This window comes from Thermobia domestica, chromosome 2, assembly GCF_964235325.1.
Source record: "Thermobia domestica chromosome 2, izTheDome1.hap1.1, whole genome shotgun sequence".
NCBI lineage: Eukaryota > Metazoa > Arthropoda > Insecta > Zygentoma > Lepismatidae > Thermobia > Thermobia domestica.
The window spans coordinates 6,505,344-6,529,308 of NC_137455.1; the positions used below are offsets into that span (position 1 = coordinate 6,505,344).

The following is a 23,965-nucleotide window of genomic DNA, read 5'->3' on the forward strand; positions in this document are numbered from 1 at the left end:
TTGCATACCACTCAGTTACTTTCGGGAATTCAACTAAACTCTTTCACGTACTGTACACGAGACAGTTACTTGTTTTTGCCTACATTTTGTTTTACGTGGTCCGTGTATTTGAATTGCCGCCTTCCTCTGGGCCCTTTTCATTCTGCCATTACCTTCATAGTATGTATCATGATTTCTCCTGGTCTCATAATGTATCCAATCATGATTTGTCTTGTTTTCGATTGTTTCACCTAAAGTTTTTACTTTGTGTACCATTGGTTATAATGTGGTATCTGTTCTTTTTTATATAATCAAAGACTAAAACCGAAATATTTGTGGGAAATTTCTCGTTTCGTCTCGCTTTTCACAACGAAAACAGGACTATTTAGTCAAGACGAGAAGAAGTAACTTTTTAAATTCAAAGCGAGATTAGAAATTTAACGAGTCTTGTGGACAACACCAAAGTCTTCAGATCTGAAACACTGTTTTAGTGATTGATACGTCCACAATGAAGATCAACGTTCAAACACCTTTCAGCGTTTAAAATAGTACGCAAGTCATTACACTAATCCAACTATAAATACGATTTTAAATTTTATACAACATCGTTCGTGGACCTTGCGGAACTTCTGTGGTACGGAGTGGTTATAATTACTTCCAGATCAAGTTATGATAACAAAAAATCAGAGCATAAATTTTGTACATACGACAAAATGAGACGAGAAAAGCATTTGGAGAATCGAGACGAGATGAAAAACTATATATTTTTTCTCGTCATATTCTGTGCAGCACAAATGAAAAAAAAAAAAAAAAAGCAGTCTGGAGCCTACATGTTAGCTGATTGTCTATCAGCTGTAGTTGTAAATGTTCCATTTCCTGTGCACGGTCTCGCATGTGCCATCTGATCTTTCGAAATACCGCGGACAAGTGTACAATTCTCTTTATGTATGTATGAAAAACACGCAATAAAGAGCATATAACAATTTTATTTTTCTTCGTTGTTGACATCCGAGAGAAGTGTGCATGTGTAATGGAGTGGCTGATGGGCGGGTTTTGTGTACCTGGATGCGGGTCTCTGTCGCCATGGCAACGCCAATACGCCAACCGCCATATACACAAACAGACGCCCGCCTGAGCGCAGGAAATTCACGGATTCCCTAATGGAACCACGCACGCTATGTGCTGTTGGTTAGACACAGAAGATAGGATAGGATGGAATGGAATGGCAAACGGATAGCAGATCTATATTGTTGTCGTCTCGATGGCTGGATGGAAGCTCTCGCTCGCTCTCTTACTCGAGCTGCTCGCTAATGACGAGTTGTTGTGACACAATCATCATCAACCATCACGGAATATATAGATCTCTATATATGGCGCAATCTCCCTCCCTCTCGGTAAGTCAATCTACCTACGGTATAACCACTCTTCAACTGACAGCGACTATTCCCCCAGCCCTTTTTCTAATATTTTATCCTTTTTTTATCGCTTTCCCCACCCTCTCTCTCTCTCTCTCTCTCTGTTTTTTTTTTAGTTTTTAAATAATAGTGTGTGTTTCAGGATATATTCGAAAGTGTTGGAAAGAGATTACAGTTGCTGATGATTCTGTATTCACTCCCCCCCTCCCCCCACACACACACTCAGATTTGTTATCAAAATACCGAGGTGTTGAATTGATTTTGAGTTTAGCGTCCGTTTAACGTAACATTTCAGCAGGACCTACTGATACCACGAGGCTATATGAGACAGGACCTACTGATTAACGTTGAATCCGAACCACATGAACTCCGGCCGGGAATCGAACACGGGTCTTGTACGGTACGGCTTAGCCACGGAGGAGCTCTCAAAATACTGAAGTATAACATTAAACATTATTTTTCTCGTAATTATTTAGCATAATACAAGTCGCATTTTCCAAACTCCATTATTCAGAATTCAGATTGATATCATGATTATATATATATATATATTATATATATATATATATATTATATATATATATATATATATTATATATATATATATATATATATATATATATATATATATATATATATATATATATATATATATATATATATATATATATATAATCATGATATCAATCTGAATTCTGAATATATATTACAAAATAAAATGCAAACTGTATGTGTTTGTTCGGCAAAATGTAACTTCCTTGAAATTTCTATTTAAACCAATGTTAACATTTATATTTAAGAGCTTGACGGACTAAAAATTTATTATTTTGCTTTTGCTTGTTTTTCATAAGTGAACGGAAATAATGAAATGCAACTTACCACAATCATATTCGAAGATAATGTTATTCTACAACAAAAAATAGCAACCTAAAGAATTTTCAGTGTTGCCATCCATAGAAATTACAGTGTTGCCAGAATAACATTTCCCCCAAAATCTAAGTTAAAGTAGCGACTAGAGGAACGAACTCAACTGCATTTAATTACGTATCATGTTGTTTTGGTATCCTGTGAACTACTTTTTAAATAATATTATTATTTAATTTTAATAACTGTATGTTAAAACTATAGTTTGTTTATTACAAACTAAATACAACTATTATTTATTGGCATTTTCTGGTTAAGTGAATCACCCGTACCAAAGTGGACCGTGGTAGCCATTAATTTACGTGGAGCTTTTATGAACTTTTAAGTTCTGTTAATTTCCTTAGAAAAAAACGATTACGTTTCTCTTTTTCTTTAAATTCTGACTAGTTTTTACTGTAGGATCTGCCAAACAACAAAGTGAGAGAGGAAAATTGTGTAGTATGGTCATGAAATTTCCACTCTGTTTCGAAGTTGTTTGTTTTCGGAGCTTAACGTCTTTTTCACTTCAGAGGGTTTTAAGACGTGGTTTTACAGGCTAACGTGATTTCCAAACCATATGAGTTCTCAACGGAAATCGAAGTTGGGTCTTCTGTGCGGAAGACGCATATTTTATCCATACGACCACGAGGGGGCTTCAAATTGTAGAGATTAAAATCCTAAAGGCTGTGTTCAGACATACGTTATGGCAAGTGAAAAACTAAAATGCATTGGAGAATATTTAATTTTAGAAGTTAATATGCACCTATAGAATCTTTGGTATCCATGAACTCTACAAAAGCTAAGTTGTAATGGATGAAATTAAACACACCCTAAAATTTCGAGATTACGAGAACGAAATGAAATTCTTAATTTTATGCCCCACTGTTATGCCCTAATAGGCTAACGAAGCCACATGACTAGAGGAATTGAATTACAAGTATTATGAAATAATTGATGGGGTGAGGGTGTGGGAAGGAACGGGAAAACTCACGGATGCAACTTTGTTAATCACGACCTCGCATTGGTGGAAATCGAACCAGAACCCTCTCGCACCAAAGAAGTAAGCTCTACTGGGAGGGTAGAGACCCTTGCACAAAACGTGAGCGCTCTACTGTGAGGGCACGGAGCCCTTGCAGCAAGGGTGAACGCTCAACCATCAAGGCAGGGACCCTTCATACCAAAGCTGAGCGGTTTACTATGAGGGCAAGAACCCCTCGCACCAAAGTTCAGCGCTCTACCATGAGGGCAGAGATTCCTCACACCGAAGATCAGCGCTCTCCCATGAGGGAAGACCCCCTTCGCACCAGAGGCGAGCGCTCTACAATGAGGGCAGAGACCTTTCGCACCAAAAGGTCAGTGCTCTGCAATGAGTGCAGGGACCCTTCACACCAAAAGGGAGCGCTCTACGATGATGGCAGGTACCTCACACCAAAAGTCCGCACTTTTCTATGAGGGCAGGGACTCCTCACACCAAAGGTGAGCGCTATACCATGAGGAGAGATAAGTAACAGAGAGAAATTCTTGAACGAGAAATCACGTCCCTAATTCTACTGTTCTCCATATAGCTCTTCTATATATTTTCACCTTTTATGCCTGTTGCTGTGTCACAGGAATCATCAACGATTGCAAAATGTGTCGTATGTATGAAAAGGGAAGAAAGAAGTCAGGCAATCATATCCCCGCCCCCTTTCCCCTCCTCCCAACCACATTCATCAAAAATATGTGTTTTGTTATTACCCGATAGTTTTCCCTGAAGAGACTGGAAGTTGTCAATATTCCGCTCGATATTTCACATGATTATATGTGGTTGAGAGAGAGGGGGTAGGTGGGAAGAGGAGTCTTTATGTTCCAAGTGTAACTTCTCTCTCTCTCTCTGTTGTTTATCTCGAGTTACAGACAAGGAAATTGCACGCTATGTTCTAGGAAATCAGACAAAAGGAAACTGCCATACATGTCGAATGTATGAGTAGAAGTTTCGATTTGTTGCTAGATTGAACGACACATTATTATAAACAGATGTTCAACTACTTTGGAAAAAGAGAGCTGACATTAGGAATGAAATGAAATGAAATCTTTCAGTATAATGTCCCTCATATACATTGGCGGAATGAGAATGTGGGAGGAAACAAGAATACTCCGAGAAAACTCACAGATACGATGTTGTATACTACAAACTTACCAGGTAAGTGTAACTTACCAAAGGTAAGTGTTCTACCACTGAGCCACCGTGGCCCCCAATCTGACATTAGAATGAACTGAATTGAAGTGCTCCTCAAATAGGGCTTTCCTCACTTAAGCGCTTATTCTGTTGATATCCAGAATATTTTATTTCATTATTCCCTTTTTTCTATTTTTTTTTAAGTGGCTCAGTGGTAATTACTCACCTTTTGGTGCAAGAAGTTCGGGTTCGGCTAGCACGAGATGTGAGTTTATAGTGAGTAACATCGTGTCCGTTAAGTTCTCGGTGCTCTCCAATTGACTTCCACATTCTCATTTTACCAACTCGTTCATTAATCTTTCATTTTCTTTAGCCGAAAGGGCATAGTGTGGAACGTAATGTTGTCCACGAAACTTGAAGCATCTTTTTAAATTCGGAGGGAGACGATAAACGTTGCAATTCTAGGGTCATTTTCGAGACAAGATTCAAGACCACGAGACTCGAAATTTCACGAGTTTCGTGCGCAGCTAATTCTTCCCAAAATCTTGAATCTCAAACGTTGCTTTAGTCTTACATGATTCACAGTATAAAAACTATAAATTAATAGTGATTGGACATACATAATGAAGAGCATTTATTAACGTTTAAAGATATGGCAATCATTACAGAATATACTTCAGTAATAAATATGATTCAAGTATTGTTATGTATCGTTTGTGGGCTTCTCGTGACGCGGAAAGACTCTGATAACTTCTAGATGAAATAGAGAAAAAAAATCTGACCATAAATTTACAAAACCAGACGAGAAAAGCTATCTTGAAAATCAAAACGAGGCGATGGGACATTAAACTAACAAATTCCATTTTAAATCAGCTTCGTTTGGCACGCCCGACATATATTTTGGAGGACCTTCCTTCAAGACTGTGTTTTCTTGTTTCTACGATAGGTTGCGTTGAACACCGATTACCGTGATGAATCACTCCCTATATTCCTAATGAAAATTCAAATCGTTCCCACAATGCAACGAAAGTGACTCTGCGACACTACCGGCTAGAGTTGTAACTAACTGCATCGTCTGCTACTGGCAGTAGCTAATTGTATCATTGGCTAATTCTATCAGACTGACGCGCACTGAATGATTTGATTCGTGCTTGCTTTTAGTAGTTCGTAGTACGCAACTTCCTTGAGTGGCGGCGCCACAGTCTAAACAGTTTCAGCGGAAAGAGCAGCTGAAACCTCTTATACTATTACTCTATGGCGTTGAACCTATTCGATAATAAAAGTTAAGGGCGTAAAGAAAAGAAATAAAGAAATAATTTCTTTTCTTTCTTTCTTTCTTTCTTTTTTCTTTTTTCTTTTTGCATATTCTTTGTTCTTTTCATACAAGTGTTATTTCAGGGAATGACAAAATATTCTTCACAGCTTGTAAAAATAAATATATAGTAAAGTATTTTATATAACACCAAATATTTCATTTTTGTATGTGAAACTTCTCATATAATGGATGATTTTCTTTAAGAATTAATATGTTAATTTATTAATAGTTCCTCATCCATGTAAAAGTATTATGCACTCAGCTATTAACTGTTTGAGTCATTTGCTCTCCAGAAAATTACCCCATCCCAATTTAAGGTGATTTGATTGAGCCTTCAATTATATTACTGATATTGTGGATTTATTCGTTATCAGTCTGCTTTAAACTAGTAATAATTCCAAATTATTATCAAATATTATTTTTATGTTTGAATTTCTTGGCATGCTGACGAATAAAGAAGTGAATTTCTTATACAATTCTTGATTCTCTGAGTGGTTATAGCTCAACGTGGCTACAATATGTACTTAACCGGGAAATCATAATATATAATTTGGTCCAATATTGGGGCCGCGGTGGCTCAGTGGTAGAGCGTTCACCTCTGGTGCATGGGGTCCCGGGTTCGATCCCCGCCAAGTGAACTTTGTGGTGGACAAACACCGTGTGCGTGGGTTTTCTCGGGGTTCTCCCGTTTCCTCCCACTTTCTTCATTCCACCATTTCATTCATTTCTCATTATCACCGTCTCCTTTAGCCTAACCGGCATAACCGTGGGACGTAAAACTCAAAGATTTCATTTCATTTTTTTTTTCATTTTTGGTCCAATGTTATTTCATCTACTGTCTAGAACTGTAAAAATTCTATTGCTAACAGGAGTAATAACGAAACTATTAACCAAGGACTTCCCTCATATTACTTTAATAAAAAAGGAAAAGACTTGCCACAAACACAAATTCACAAAGGAAGAGTAAGGAACTTCTTATGTAGGCAGAACGTCAATTGTTAGCATAGAAAAAACCTTGTTAAAAAGTATGGTTTATTGCTACGAATCTGTAATGCAAAACTGTTCGTTTCCACCTAGCACAAGTTGATGTTTGTGTATCGCACTTTTCTTCTTTACGCGAATACTCATAATCGCTGACGCTCATGCTTCCTATAGATAGCTTCTCCGCACTATTACACGAGCCCTCCAGCTTCATCCTGCTGTATGAACAGTAATAAACGCAGTGATAGTTGATGCACTTGCACAGGATGGTACGTGTTTATCTCATGAGTAATGTTGGCATGTAAGTTCAGGCATAGAAAATATTTAAGTCTATACGCAGTTGGTGAGTAGGTGTCAAGAAATTGAAAATAGAAAGCATTAGGAGGTAATTTGTGAAAGAGTTGTAATTTTTGTAGTATTATTTATGGTGGCGGTCTTCAACTTTACCTGATCCAAGTGGGGTATCGACATGTGGAAACAAAAGAATGTAGAAGGCATGAGGGTACTACTTCCATGAAGAAAAGGAAGTTCCACTGTTATACACATTTGATCCCGTATTTTTAATCTGTACGCTTCCTGCTTCCTATAACTTACCTAAGAAAGGAAGAAAGAAAGAAAGAATTTTTTCGCATTCTTTATGTAATCAGAAAAGTAATTATTTTTCGTATATGTGGCTGGATCTTATATGAAACTACAAGATAATAAATAAATCGATGAGTACACAGATTCTTCCCCATCAGCGTTGATTGTACACTGTGAAGAGATAATGTTTATGATGGATGTAAATGCAGCATCCAATGTATCTCTCTGATAGCATATGAACTTATCAGTTGCTAAGATAAGATGCCAAGTAGTGTGCAATCGGACAAACTTAAGATGGTAAACAGTTTTCCCTTTGCTTGTGCTGTGGTATCTTCACGATTTCTGTCATTGATAATGAAACGAATTACAGTTCATTTTCTTAATAAAAATGACAAATGATTGATTTCTTCCTGGGGTAAGAAACATCTTTTTTTCAAATTCAGTTATTTTTATGTGTTAAATATTAAGATTACTACATATTCCTAGTTGAAAAGTGTTATTATATGATATTTTGAAGAACTAACGTAAGAATTAAATTCCAAAAATATGTTTTGTTACGATTAACGCATTACTATCTTCCATTCGATCATGTACAGCCAACTAGATTATTTTCGGATTACTGGTGTATGTTGAGAACATACGTTACTTAGTTAAACACAATTACGTTCGTAAGATTTGCTTTGTAAAATCGACTTTTGGCACTAGAATGTGAGTTCTTTCTTTTAACGTGTAGGCCTACTGTTTTGAGATCTGTTATGAAACCTAATGTTACATGTACAGTATCTTATTAGCATCATGCAAATGGGACTTTAATAATATTATTGTTTTAGTATGTCCGTTACTCCACGTGGATAGCGCGCCATAGACGCACGCACTTGCATTACCAACATGTATGAAAGGTTTCTTTCATCAAGCATCTTGAAAGAATTTTTTGCCCACACACGTACCAACGTGCTGTCCAACATACTGAAAGTAGTTTGAGAAATGTGGAGGACGAGGAAACGCGTGCTTTTTCTTTCTGCAACTGCACGACCTTGGCATGCGATGGAGGAGAGACTCACGTGATTTCTTCCGCTGTCGTGATTGGCGGACCTAAATATAAAACAGCCACCTTGCATGAACGAGCCCATACACGGTAAACATGCACGCAGAACGGCAAAAACATCAAACATGTTTTCAGAAGATTTTGAAAACTTTTAACATGAATGAACGAGGCCATACACGATCAACTTGCCTGTGGTTTTATCATTTTTCATACAAGTCGGGCTGTTTCTTCAGGCATGTGTTTACGTGTATGGGCTGCTGATAACGGCGACTTTAACGGTAGTTATCCATATCCCATTTTCTACTGTTGAAACAAACGTAATAGGAGTTACAGATCTCGCCGTTAGATGGCAGCAAACATTCTTAATTGGTTTTGACATCTACTAGACGAAATTGAAACTTCTAATGCGTGATCCTTTACTAAGGGTTTATATTAAATATTCTAATCTAATTCAAGTGTTACCGTAAATACTTTGAATATAGTCGAAGTAAGATTTACACAAATATAAAGCAATTCCAATATATTTTTTCTGTAAAAATTGCTAGATTTAATATATTATAGTGCTGTGAAATAGAGTGTATAAAAACTATATCAGCAGCTTTGTAAAATGGGATGCATTTTAATATTGTTGATACCTGTCCTAAAGTTTCGTGTGGTCTTAGTGATGATGCGTAGGAGGGGGATGGAGCGGACACCTGACATGTTATGTTGTAGCTTAAGTGTACAGAAAAAAAAACTGTCCCTCCAAGAAATTAACATTACCTGCGAAAGGTCCCTGGTGCGATCGCAGCAAATTGGCTTTGTGGTGGACAACACTGTGTGTGTAAGATTTCTCGAGGTTTCTTCCGTTTCCTGTAACTTTCTTCACTCCACTCTATTTCGTTCATTTTCATCATCAGTCTCCCGTTTAGTTTACACAGGATAAACGTGAGACCCAAAACTGAAACATTTCAAAGATCCCTGGGCATGTGAGTTCTGGTAGACATCATCATCTTGCTGTGGATTTTTTCAAGGTTCTTCCACATTCTCATTTCGGCAATTGTCTCGTAGTATTTAACTTCCATTGATCATTTATTTCCTTTAGCATAATGGGGGTAATTATGGTACATTAAATTGTCATTTTTCCTTAGTGAACATGAACATGCCTGCCCACAAACAGGGCAGGCTCTAAGCAATTTGCCGCCCCGTGTAATGGCATAATTTTTCGCCCCATTCTTTCTCCAGAAAGAATAAATCTTAAAAGCCATTATTTTAAGTATATACTACCCCCATCATGAACAACGAAGGGGAAGGAAAGTGCACACGCACTCAGAAAGGCCTAAACACTACAAGTACATTCTCGTTGGGTCTGTTTTTCCCCTAATAATCTATTATGTTAGTGAAAGATAAAACAAACAAACCTCCAGAGGAAAGATGGTAATACTTTTATAGAATTCAATATCGAACTTCATCTAAATATATTAGCTTGCAATTCCAATACAACTACCTCTTTTATCTTTATTTCTTGGTTCAATGATAAGGAACTTGTTTGTGACGAAGACAAGACTAGTTTTCATATGCAAACGGTGATAACTACCTAAAAGTAACAGGTGTTCCCTACTGTTCAAGAATTGAGTCCTTGTATTTGACAACAATCAAGGAATTCATGCTGGAATTTGTTTGACCATTTGCTTTAGCATTGTTCTTATGACCTTAAACTAATCCGACCTAAACATGATTTATGAATATAGTATTCAAATAGGTCAGCTTAGTAAAGTTAACTACCATCATCATGAAGTCTTTTTTTTTTTTTTTTTCAACAAGAAATGTTTATTTTAAATAATATAGTTATGAAAGGTTTTGCCGCACCGTGCAAATGCACGTGTTGCACATATGGTAGAGTTGAACCCACAAATATCGTTGAAGTAAATTCTGTACGCGCCCTTGATAAATTTAAACTTGACCTAAGTCGTAGCATTTTTCCGGCATTATGATGCAAATCTAATAAGTTTCTCTCTTGGTGTGTATCCTAGCCGCGATGGATTGCGTCGTATTTTATCCTTCCATCTAGCATTTATTATTCTTTATTATAAGAAAGATTTACGTCTCTATTCAGTATATGATAGAATAATTTACTGTACGTTATAATCCGCTTCATATGTATAAGAAAATTTCTTGCATGAGTTACTATTATTTCGTGTGTTCTAAAAGGCGTATTACTTCGTACCTTAACTAACTTACTGTGACTAGATTTAACTGACATTTATTTAACTGACACTATTTCTGTTAATTCGATGGATCAAATCATAAATAGAGATTCCGTTGCACAAAATGGTATATAAAAACCATAACGGTTACGTTGCGGGTTAAAAGTTCGATCTTAGGCTCAGTGGTTTTAATCACAGATAAACAGTGTATCCGTGTGACTTTTTAGAAATATTATTGTTTTCTGACACTTTGTTATTGTTCCAAAAAGTTGTTTTCCACTTGTCATATTTTTACGTTCTGGAGCAACGGGATGGGGACACCGTTGTGTAGTGAGTGGTTAGAGCGTTGGACTCACGTCCGCGTGGTCCCAGTTTCCTAATTTCCAGCGTCTACCCAGCGTCGTGAAGCAAGCTGGGGAGTCACGTGAATAAAACAAAACGCGGCCACTAAGTCTTAGGCTATTTGAGTAAGCGTTACCCCCTGTAGCGAACGCGGCCAAAGTGGCTATTCAGTAATTTTACTTTCACCAGATGTGTAAATCATACTGTGAGCCAGTCAGGGTTTCCAGGTCTTTTTGCCAGGTCCAGGTGTATAATAGCAGAGTTCCAATACGCTCGAGCTGACGTTTTCTCAGCCATTTTATTGCTTTCGCGTTTATGATTAGCCATCTACATTTAAATACATGGCCAGCGTATTCCAAGAGTACGCATGAGCAGTAAATACGCTTTGCGATCGCCTCAAATAGCCTGGTACTAAGTGTAGAGAGCTCATGATACGTCTGTTAGAGAGAGGGCAACACAGCACGCTAACCAGTTGTTCGTCGCTAAGGTGGACGTAGTTCAACTGGTCGCTAACAGATGGCGTTGGAGCGGTTGAGGCCCTTGAAAGGGGCGTTACGACAAGTGGATGGTTGGAGTCACGAGAGATCAGCGGTAGAACGTGTAGCTCTAGTTGAAAGGTCCCTCTTTCGATCCCAGGACGTGTACATTTACGATGGAGAATATCGTGTCTGTGATTTTTGTTGAAGTTCTGTTTCTCCCCTCCCCCCCAGTTATTTGATAATCATTCACTTTCTGTAGTAATTGGTTGCTGGCATAGGCTAACTGAGGGACGCTAAATTAAGAACAAAAGATTCCTTGTTCTAAATTTTTTTGGGGGGGTAGAGTACTCCATTTTGTGGAAGGCAGGATAGCAACGTTGTGAAAGAATGATGAAAAATGACGGATGCGTTCAGAACGTGGATGTGAAGATACGAGAAAATTAGCTTGGTGAAATTTACAAGCGGTAAGAAAGTGGTAAAAAAAAGTGAGGGGGGGGGGAGAACTATGTCGAAAATAACTTTTAAAAAAGTAAAACAAACTGTTAGGTCATTGAAAATAAATTGAATGTTACGTAATATGAGAAAATGAGTGGTTGAAGTAAAAAAAAAAAAAAAAAAAAAGGGGAAGAAGAAAATGTTACAACCAGTATATTATACCAAAGTTTGTTATACTAAAGATCTCCAATATAAAATAAAAGTATATTGAAGATTTCCGTAGTGCAAATACCAGTCCGCTTGCTTCAAGTGAGTAATAATAGGAATATTTTGGTATTATTCGTTAGTTAGCAAAATTATTAGATACAGGGTGTCTTCCAGTTGAGTTGGAAACAATGTTGCCAACCGTAGAGACATGTCCCTGAACTTAGGGCTAAGATGGAAGAAAATACCGTACACTTCGAGTTGACTGTAACGAATTTCCTTTATGTTGAGTAACTCTTAATAAAAGAAAAAAAAGCAGGACAGAGCTTTTTATTTCACTTTAAGTTATAAATATTTCCTGACGATACAAGAAAAAGTCTATAGAACCTTTGACTATGGGTCAGTACCTCTCTACGACCAAAGCATTATAAAGGCTCGTTTGCCCTTTACGAAATTCCAACCTCAGAGGTTCTGGAAAAGAGCTCTGTCTGAAATACAATCATACATTTCAATACTTTCTGAAAAGAACATAGTGGACAACAATTATCAGCATGTATGAAGGATTTCTGGCGAATAAGAATACATATTACTTAATTCATGTAGCAAAGTCTTATATATAATATCATTCGTAACGCATGTTCTTTTTGTTCTTATGTTCAGTATTAATATCTAAGTTAAAATTTCCTGTAGGGACTTTTCGGTGAAAAGTAGGGACATTTTAACTTAGTTATAGGAACCTAGTCAAAATATCGTTGGCAACACTGGTTGGAAAATATTCACCTAATCCCACGAGCTAATGCGAGAGTGCATTATTCACATTTCAATTTTGTTTTCCGGACATTTTTTTTCTGAAAGTAAGTCTGGCTGGACGTATACAATATCTAAAATTTCTGTTTGGTCAATGTTTTCCTGTACTGAAAACAAAGCAAATAATAAGTACAAAAGCAGTAGGGTTATTTCATATTTTGTGTTGGGCAAGGGGAAAGGGACACATTCACGGGGTCCACCGGGTCTAGAACCCTAAAACTTTCCAACTCAACATACATTTATACACTTTGTGAATAAAACAATACTTGTTTAACAGGGAAATGATTGATGTAGCATGAAAATTTGACCTTACACTTCATAACTCTTTCTCTTATAAAAACAATATAGTTCAACCATTTTTTTCCCTCTGAAAATATAGTGCAAGTATTCTGCCTTTTCGGGTGCAGAATAATACCCATTCAATACTAGATAGACGTAGGGGCCAGACCCGTATCCAGGGGGTGTAGGGGGGCTAAAGTTTGCTGTCCCCCCATAAATTTTCACGGTAGGCTTGCAATCGAACTATAATATGGTTGGATCGCCCTCCCCTAACTTCACCCGGACCCCCTACAGTTTTGGACTGGCTATGGGCCTCGTAGGGGCTTGTAGTATTGGACTCCCCCAAAGACCCCTCCCAACGAAAATTTCTGGTTGCGCGCCTGAAGATCTTTTGATATATAAGTAAAGTTTTAAGTTTTTCATTGGTACTGTACATTAGCGTAATGATTTAAAAAAAAAAAAATATGGTCTCCCTTGAAGTCCCAAATGGTGCTCCTGGTGTAAAGGTGTGTGATTTTGGTTTTAAAAAATGTATACTAATTAAGTTGTTGGTCCATCTATTGTTCATTAGCAAAGTCTTTAATTTGGAATTCTTTAACATCGAAGAACATCCAAGTGATTCAGACTCACTACAAGTTCTTTCGCAACTTTGACTTCCATCATTACGTAATTTGAGCAGATAGATCCAATTTCATTGCTACACGAAGTCACGAGAAAACAGTATCATTCCGTCAATGTCTTTCTTATATCTTGGAAGATCTAATATTATTTATATTGTGATTTCTACCGAAACAGTTTTTTTTTTTTCTGTATTCATGGAAATCTCAGTGTCAATAGCAACTAAGTTACCTTCCTCTGTGAGAACAATAAAGCCGATAAGATACACGCATCGCATATCTATTTTGGTCTGTCCGACTCTCAGAGCCATTCGCAATGTTATTCCATTTTTTATTATTATTGTTATTATTCTTATCTATTGTGCAATCTGTCATTGACTCAAAAGTTACTGTTTTTTTTGTTTCTGTTTTCCCTTGTGTCTGGTGGCATTCCATAACTGCTATTGTATTCATATACGCAAATTCTTAACTGGTTTTTAAAAGAATCTTCGTCGAGTAATTGGTTCCTTTTGTTTATTGTTTACTTGCATGCTATTGAGGTTTTGGCTTCCTTTTTCGAGATAATTAAAAAAAAATGTAATAATAATGCAGAATTCTCGAGAGAAACTTTTAATGTAGTCCAGAGAACCTAAGGAAAATATAACCTGCAGGCACTTTACGTTTTGTTGGGACACGTTCCCGTCACTTAATTGTCTTTTCACTTCTCAGATCGTATTTCATTATATATTCATGTGTTGGGGGATGGGATATTTTCGTCGTTTCATATACCTGCAAATATACACTTACCGCATTCCACTGCTATATTGTATAGATCCCTGTGTTGGCTGAACGGTTAGCGTTATTGCCTTTGGTGTGGGAGAGTCTGGTTTAATACTCGGTAGAAGTTAGTTTATAGATTTATTTCTCATGTCGCGTCTCTGATTAAAAGACGCTAACTTCATCAAAGGCACAGACAGTTCATGATTTGTTAGCTTTAAGTCTCCGAATATTGATAATACTGCCATTTCTAAGTGCAACCGTTTGGGATTTTTAATTTTCTTTGTTCTGTACTAAATCATGAAGGTTTTTTTCATAGTTTTAAAAGTTTTCAAATCATTATCGTCTCCCTTAGCCTTGGTGCATAATCGGAGACACACTTGAGAATCACATCTCTGAGAGGTCTTATGACAGAAATTTCCCACTGTCTGATCACAGGCGTAAGTAGAGGAGGCAGCCCCTATAATACTGTTTCACACTCTAGAATACCGTTGGACTATACAGTATAAGAAAATCTTTGTTTAACGTCCCACTATTATGCTCTTTAGGCGAAAAGAGAGGGATGATAGAAGAATTGGTGGAATGATAAGGTGGGAGGAGGCGGGAGTACCCCGAGAAAACCCACGGATACCCAACCACAAGGTAAGATTCTTTCAATTCTCGGAATTAAGAAGTTACGTCCCCCCCACTAGTTACGTCATTCTGATTGAAGATACGTGTAATGTAGCAAGGAATATCAATTATCACTGAATATTCATGCCCAACCCTCATCTCCTTTCTCGAGAAATCCTTTTTCAAGAAGTTCTCGAGAAATGTCTATTAATGGTAGTCATTTGCATAGAGCGACAGTACACAGGAAATTCCAAGGTTTTAAAATAATAACTTTTGAATGCTGCCTGTATATTACCTAATTATAATCTGCCCCTTTTTCTTCCAAGTTTCCTGGTTGTATGTCCATCCGGAAGAACATTGTCCTCGTGGTTAAACCAAACTTTTAGAGTTTAAAAACTGAAGATCACGGTTTGCGTGTGTAGATAAGAATTAAGTGTGTGTATGTCAAATAGGTGCATGACTTTTTTTTCTTTTCTTTGAGTTCATTCCAACGTCTTGAGTGAACTTTTGTATGATATGAAGATAACGTGGGCGTGCGCTGTGATTAAGATAAGGGATTTCCTTAGTCATCAGAGCAGACGACCCACCTCATCTCTGAAGAAATTTCGAGATCAGATGGCCGATAGGTTCTATGATCGAAGGATAAGGAAATAATTCTGAGTTGTTGAAGGACCGTTGCGCGCTGTGAACTAAAGAAGAGATGTCGAGCATCGGAGTAGTGGTTGGTCATTGCGCCTTAACTTCTTGTCGTTCTGGTGGCTGCAGCCCACTAATGATGGGATGGGACGGTGTTAAGTTAGCCGTGGCGAATAACCCCAGAAACATCATCCAACCATACCGTATCATTTCATCTATATAATATAGCACATACATTTCGGTGCCTAGCAGTTAAGATTGCCTTACGCTCACTCAAGTGACCAGCAGACATCATGCTTTGGGAGAAATCCGTTATAGGGAAGATAATGCTGCCTGCTGTCACTCTTGACGTTCGTTGTACACACAGCAGGATAATGTCCTATCGGTGGAATGCGACGACAATTTCCTCTCACATCAGCAAAAAATAATAATAATAAAAAAAATGCAGTCATTCAGTTTACATGATGTTCTCTTTCAGGAAATCATGCCACATCATAGAGGGAGAGATGTACGCAAAGTCCAGTTTAAGGACACACACACACACACACACTTTCTTATATAGGTTGATATTTTAAACGTTTTTTCATTCAGTAGTTTTGGTTTGTAACTGGTGTTTTACACAAGTAAACATTTTCTTCGTAATTTTTTAATTAGTATTATAATAATAGGAGACAGCGCTGAAATTAATCTTTCTCCGCTACATGTAAGATTTTAGAAACACAATAGTTCTTTAAAATCAACATTGACCTTTTATTTATTTATCGATCTATCTGTATTACATATTTTATTGGGTAAACTAATGTCGCACACGAGATTCAAGAAATTCCTCGTCCTGTGGGTAACATTACTAACAACCAGTACTATTAGTAGTGAGTACTATTCTGCACTTTATGTGGTCTTTGTAGACTTATTCATGAACAAATCTGTTAGTGTAGTTCTATGCGCCAAACTCGCATAGTACATGTTCACGGGACTTTCAGAAGATCCCACACATTTAGGGTCCCAGAATATTAGAAATATCCACAGGTTTCCTCTCGAATTTCTCAATGGAATATGCCTACCACGGGACAATATTTGGATGTCCCAGAAGTCGTCCTGGGATTATCTTGTAAAGAACCCAGAGATATACCATGAGAGTCCTACAGGATAAAGAGAACATATGGATTTCCATAGGATGCCTACTGGAAAAATGAGGCCTAATTATGTACAGTATATCCCTATATCTTGGAATTAACGTCTCTCAGGCGTCCAAGGGATACATATCTGTGCTACACGGGCATAACATGATAAGCCCCCGCGAGTTTTCCAGAACAATGTTTCGTTTATCGGCCAGGCCTCATTGCGAACGAAGAAAACGGAAATCGGAAGCAGTTTTAGTGCAATATCAAAGTACACGTGTTTGAGACAATCTGAAATGTTTTTTACAATCTTCTATCCAAAAGGGAGCTAAGAACTAAATCTTTGGCAATCGCATCGCATTACCTGAGCAGTTTTTGATGATTTGTAAGATAAGAATACCTTTCTTTACTGGCCCTTCACGACACGACTCTGTGTTAAAAACTTGAGTCCAATCTAATGTATAAAGGAAGCCCGCTTTTATACACCATAAAAAAGTAGTATGTATATATAAAAAAAGACATTATTTTAAAACTGGTCCACAACAAACGAGATGTTTTCCTTGTGTTCTTCCGTCAACAAAAGATGGCTTCACTCGACCATGATGGACTTGATTGTTCACACGCTGCTATCTCTTCTGTTAGTTGTGTTGGATGCTGTTTTCTGCTCAGCAGTCTGCAACAAGCGATGCTGTTTTTTCGCGGTTCACAGCAGCGTGAAACACAGAATTTGGCCCTATTCTGGCGCCGAAACGGGGAAGGAAGATGGCGATAGCTGAACATGCGGAACACGAAAGTTTCGTGAATCAAAGGAACAAACATCATCATCTTTTCTTTTACATCCACATCTCTCTCTCTCTCTCCGCTTCGTCTCCTCTCCACTAACCACCACCCTCTGTTTATCACGTCAATTTTTAACATCACTGTGCTACTGGTTGCATGACCAGCTAGGATAAGACCATATTAACGCTCTTCAAGATAATTTTCCTTTTTAAAAAAATGGAGAAAATACCGTGTTGTAGGGTGAACAATTCACGCTCCTTCTCCTAAATACCGTAAAGATTAAGGTGGGGCGCATACATAAAAAAAGGTGTCCATAGAATAATTTGAATTAAATTCGACTTATACACCCTCCCCATGATTGTGCTTTTAGTACCATATTGACCAGCGATACAAACAAAACAAGGAAAGTATAAATCTTACATGAAACAAATATTACTTTGTATTTACTCTTAAAATATTCAGTCTTTCTTGTTACTCGTTAACTGTAAACCCATAGTGTTCTTAAATTCGAAGCAAATTTGGTACTGTAATCAACAATTTGTTTTCTTCTATATACAAATGGATAGCGCGTCAGGTCCTGCAATAGGCGCAGAATTTTCGGCCTTGATAAGTACCATCAGTATATTTGGATGTTTTCTTGAATTAAAAGAGGTAAGCTTCAACCTAAAAAAAAAAAGCCAGAAATGGCAGCAATGAGAACCGATGTGGTGACCATATATATGCATCATCCAGTTGAAAACTGTGCGGTCGGGCTTAATTCTTGTGTTTTAAAGCGTACATCCATCCGTATTTCGGATAGAATAATGTCTTAAAATTGTAGGGTAATTCCTTGAAACCTAATCATTGAGATCGTGACAGTTCTACTACAGTATTTCCTCCAGAAACACATTGATTTCGTTTGTACTGTATTTTAATAATGCGAAATAAATGGAGAAATTATTTTCGCTTCCCGATTTTTCTTTTCTTTTCTTTTCTTTTCTTTTTTTTTTCGCTGTCTAGTAGTGCAAACAACTGCCGTGAGAGAGCAGCACTTGAAGGTGTAATTCTTCAATGCCCTCAAGGAAGCATTATCATTGGAGAAATACAAACTTTTACACCCACGAGTTCATATGCAAGATACTAAAAATACAATCGTGACGTTTGTATTAGTTTTTTAATAAACAATGCAAGAGAATTTATGTATAGTTTTAGAAGACAAAAGAATGCATAAACTGACTTGTTTCCTTACGCTCGTTTTATGCATAATTTTTGCCCGGGATTCACCTAATCATCTTTCCTCATTTGTGATATCCTTATGAATTTCCAAGTAGGTAAAAGTCCCTACCAAAAAGACGACGCAACTGTTTGGATTTTTTAATTTAATTTAATTTAATTTTTTTATAACTTGCTGAAATCATGTTATGAAGAAACACAATTTTCGTTTCAGTCTTGACAAAAGGAAGATTAGGGTACAATAGCTTGTTAATGACGTACTTGGGTGACCTTGGTTCGACCTTATGCAGTATATTTCGTTACTAGGACTCCCATGTTTCTAGACTAAAAAATCAGGACGCTGTATGAAAATTTACCGTATGTTTATCAGAGGCGGATATGGCCCGGGGTCGGAGGGCCTAGGCCCCCCTATTTTTTAAGTGACAACTAATTTAAGCTATTATTTACTTATTTTTGTAGAGAGCCTACCCATAAGGATAAGCCCAATTTTTTTCTTACCGAAACACAACTCCAAGCCAATCTACCTACAGTCTACCTACCTAGACGTGGATAAAACAAGAAGGCACTCTGCCAAATAGACATCTACAATATGTCGGTAACCTTTTTGAGAAATCAAAATGACCAAACCATAGTTTGACGTTCCACGATTATGCTCCGAGGCTAAGGGCAAGGGCGCCGATTTCTCTGTAAATTGGAAGGGGGGGGGGGCATTTAGATGCAGAAGAGAGATATATATATGAGGATTTTAAGACAAATTGCATTAAAATTATGCCGAATATTGTATATTCATAAACACAATAGGGGGTCCATATGAATTTTGGAGGCCCGGGCCCAATTGGCCCCCCAGGATGGCCGCCCTTGGCTAAGGAAAGTGGGAGGAAACGGGAGAACCACGGGAAAGTCCACCTATACTATCTTTCTACCACAGACCCCTCGTGGGAAGTACCGGGATCGAACCAGGGAGCCTACGTACCAAATATGAGCTTTCTACCACGGAGTCACCGCGTCGGCAGAGAACTTTTGTATGTGCATGGATAATAAGTTATTATTGCTTACTTCCACTTACAATCAAAGTATGAAATTAAGTGCACTTTAGTGGATTAATGTTACCTTACTGGAGGAAAATAACAGAAGGAAAAATGCTCACAAGAAGGCCGCGATTAGAATACCTATACTACCTAAATCATGTAGTAAAATATATGGGGAAGAAACGCTGAAACGATAAAAGAACTGGTTCAGGACACGGAAAAGTGCAAAGCTGCGTCAAAGCATCTAGAGATTAATGACGTAAGAAGACGACTGATATTTATGAATTAATCAATTTTCAAATAATAAACAAAAGAACTGGAAATTCGTGGTTTGTTCAAGTACAGTTTCCCCCTTGAGATTTTCCGTGTATGGCGCCTGGCTCCGCAAGTCCATATCCACATCTCTGTTTCCTCCTTGAAATTTTCTTTCAAAAGATGAACGCTGTTTTTATTATTATTGAAGTTAAAATTGATTACTACTTTTTTCCCTTATCATACAATGATTCCCTGATGTTGAAATCCTTAGATGATTAGCATCAAAGCAAATAAAAAGCTTGCAAAACGTTAAACTTGAATCATGTTCAGAAGACTGACTGCACTTGGTATTTTTTTTTTTATCAGCTTTCGTGATAAGACGCAAAGTTTATAGGTGTCAAAGACACCGGCCTCCGAGAGATTGACAAAAGATGTTAACGTCATGTTTTACCATCTTCAATGTCGGAGGACATTATCACTTATCAATTTATCACGATTTGCACATTTCACTTTTTATTTAAGTTTTCAGCCAGTGGCGTATACAGCATTTCATTAGGAGGGAAGCTTCAAGCACCCAAGTTTATATACCCCTTAAAAGACTTTACATTTTAAATATTTGAAAACATTATTACTCAGAACACGTTTTTGTTTGTATTCATACCTATATATATGGTGTTTCAAAACAACACCGACAATGTTTGAAATGTGATTCCTGACACTAAGATAAGACAAAAAGTATAAAGACCAACCTGGGTGCACAGATGCTTCCTTTCGGAGTTATAGGCTGCCGAAAATATGAAAAAAAAAATGACTTTGAACGTCTATAACTCCAAAACTACGGGATCTATCATAGTCGGGTCAAAACTTCACTTAGGGACTAGTATGTGTCCTATCCAAATATCAGACTCCTGTGGTAGCTCTGCAACAATTTTTATAGAGGTAGTCGGAGAGTACTTCAAATTATATACCAGTAGCGAAACTCTGTATAAAAATTGCTTCGTGAGTATGTCAGGGTTCTGAAACATGTATTTTTGGATAGCGCACACATTAGTTCCTAAGTGAAATCTTGACTCGATTACGGCAGGTCCCATAGTTTTGGAGTTATGGACACTTAAAGTTCATTTTTTCTTCATGTTTTCGGTGGCCTATGACTCAGAAAGGAAGCATTTGTGCACCCAGGTTGGTCTATACTTTTCGTCTTATCTTGGTGTCAGAAATCACCTCTCAAACGTTGTCGGCGTTGTTTTGAAACACCCTGTATAATAGTAGCAGCATAAGTTTTTCGCACGGGCAGAATGTTTCATTTTGGGCATAAGGGCTGAATTTGGACTTACACTGCATCGTAAATGTCACTCTTCGTCTCAGCGACCCCGAAAACTATGGATTGGGCACTAATAGTGGTTATTTTCGATCATTTTTATTTATCTCCCCACTTCCCCCTCCCCTAAGTTGCACCGTCAAAATGAAATGATAAAAACACATCCCAGGCCCAAATTTCATCTATATGGCAAATTTGATCGAAATCAGTAGGGAGGTTCAAGAAATACGAAGTCACATATTCACTTTCATTTATATACAGTATATATAACCCAGACCCCTTACATACACCACTGCTTTCAATAGTACAATAGTTGAAGGCCTTAAACCAGATATAGAAAGATCTAGAGCAAACTAGTAGTTACTACTATACGTACGCTTTCTATTTTTGTAGTGCAGACTTCAATTCTTGCGGGAATGTATATACGTTCAAATTGCAAGGGAATATCGTCTTAGGGAATATTGTTATTGTTTTCTTTTTGTAATTTCAAAATAAAGGAAAAACACATACTTCAAGATGGCTGTTACTGCTAAGAAATTACAATATGGAATAAATGTATTTGAAATACGGATTATGTATTACTTGTATTTCTCCGCTCATTGTATGACTATACGCAGCGGACGATGAAATGATTTTATGAATACTATCTGCTACGAAACTTACATTTGATATTGTCTTTCAATGTGTAATTTTGAGAGTCATGGTGCCTCAGTGGTAAAGCACTCACCTCAATTTAAAGGGATCTCTGGTTCGATCCTTGGATCCCAGACGACATGAGTTTGTGGTGTTCTTTTCTCTGGATTCTCCCATTTCCTCCCACAATTTTCATTTCACCAATTCTTTAGCCTAAAACCTATAGCGTGGTGGTTAAAGTAGACACTTCATTTAATTTCATCCGGAACTTTTGAGAAATTAAAAAACTCAAATCAGTTCAAGAATTAAAAGGTACGACATTGTAATATATTTATAGGGTCTATAAAATAAGATAATGGTTAGACTGGTTAGAAATGACGCAAAATAAATTGAATGGGAAGAGTGAGTGGGAAGAACTATAAATAAGTTTGAAGAAAACGCGGAAAAACGGTTGAGCTTCTTTCAGAGATTCAACAAGGAAATGGAAGACATTGTGATGAAATCCAAAGAACTAAAACGGCTATTCATGAATGGATTCGTCATATGATACACAGAGGATGTGACTTGAAACACACACACAGAGATGGAAGTATGGAGAAATCATTTCCATTGACCTCAAAGACTTTATTTCTAGCTGAGGGGAAAATCATAAATTGTCACACGATTATCACAATTAATATAACCGAAATTTGATAGTGACTAGACATAGTATGGCTTTTTTTTTTACCTTATAATTAAAGGCATTGATTCCTCCACTGAATTACTTACTTATTTTGTATAATATTTCATTCTATTTTCTAAAACTTCCTTCAGCAATGTTTGTGTTCAAGCTACAACTTTCAGTTTGCAAATTCTGGTGGACCCTTTCTTCCCAGCATTCACCTATATGAAACTGACTTATTGTATGAAAGTACCATTGATATAGATTTGTATGAAAGGAAATATGCGGTGGCTCAGTGGTAGAGCGTTCACCTCTGGTGCGTGGGTTCCTGGATCGATCCCAGCTCGCACCGTGAGCTTTGTGGTGGACAAACACCGCGTGCATGGGTTTATTCGACATTCTCCCGTCTCCTCCCACTTTATTCATTCCACCATTTCATTTATTTCTCATCATCGTCGTCTCCTTTGCCTCAGTGCATAATCGTGGGACGTTAAACTAAATATTTCATTTCATGAAATGAAATTCCTAGTTTTATGTTCTTGAGGCTAAAGAAGGATGATTAATAAATGTGAGTGTAATTGTTCGAATGATAATGTGGTACGAAATGAAAGATCCCCGAGAAAAATCAACATACATGATATAGCCCGGAATCGAAGCAGGCACCTTTCAAATCAGAAGTGAGTGATCTACAGTTGAGCCACCGTTTCCCTTTTCATATTTTTCTTTTTAATATTTATAAATAGAAAAAGAAATACGAACTCCCTCGTTTCTAAATGGTTGTCATTTGTCCTTTCGGTCCGAGAGACCTTGCTTCGATTACCGGTGGGAGGTCACGTGGCTCGGATCTCACATAATGGCTGTAGGTTAACGTTTCATACAACTCAAAACAAATGGAACTGGAAAAAATGAACAAACATGCTGATTAGTTGTTTTGTAAAGGATTTCGAATATGGACAGAAAATACCCTTCACTGGATGTTTATAAGTAAATACAATGATACGGTAATTAAGACGAGAATTTCAATTACGCAATTTAAGTGCATTATATTTGTTCCTTTTATACACATTTTGAAAGTACATATGATGACACCAAGTAAATAAAAGGCACCAAACAATGCCCGGATGTGTCTTCATTTGAGCAAGTGTTAATATTTTTCCCCCTCAAATGATTGCGGACAAGATTGTCGCCTACACAATGTTGATATTTTAAAAGAATTAAAAAAAAAAACT

General features: G+C 37.3%; 1 protein-coding gene across 3 annotated transcripts in view; it reads left to right on the forward strand.

The window, feature by feature from the left end:
* The window catches only part of peb (zinc finger protein pebbled), a 266,979-nt gene that overhangs the window by 191,027 nt on the left and 51,987 nt on the right, over positions 1 to 23,965 (forward strand). Inside the window, exon 1 of one of the 3 annotated variants that reach the window (XM_081738275.1) lies at positions 7,640 to 7,748. The exons of the other annotated variants lie outside the window; for them this stretch is intronic. The gene's annotated coding sequence lies outside the window, so the exon portion shown is untranslated. Of the gene's footprint in view, positions 1 to 7,639; positions 7,749 to 23,965 lie in introns of those variants that run through there. 3 annotated transcript variants of the gene reach the window in all.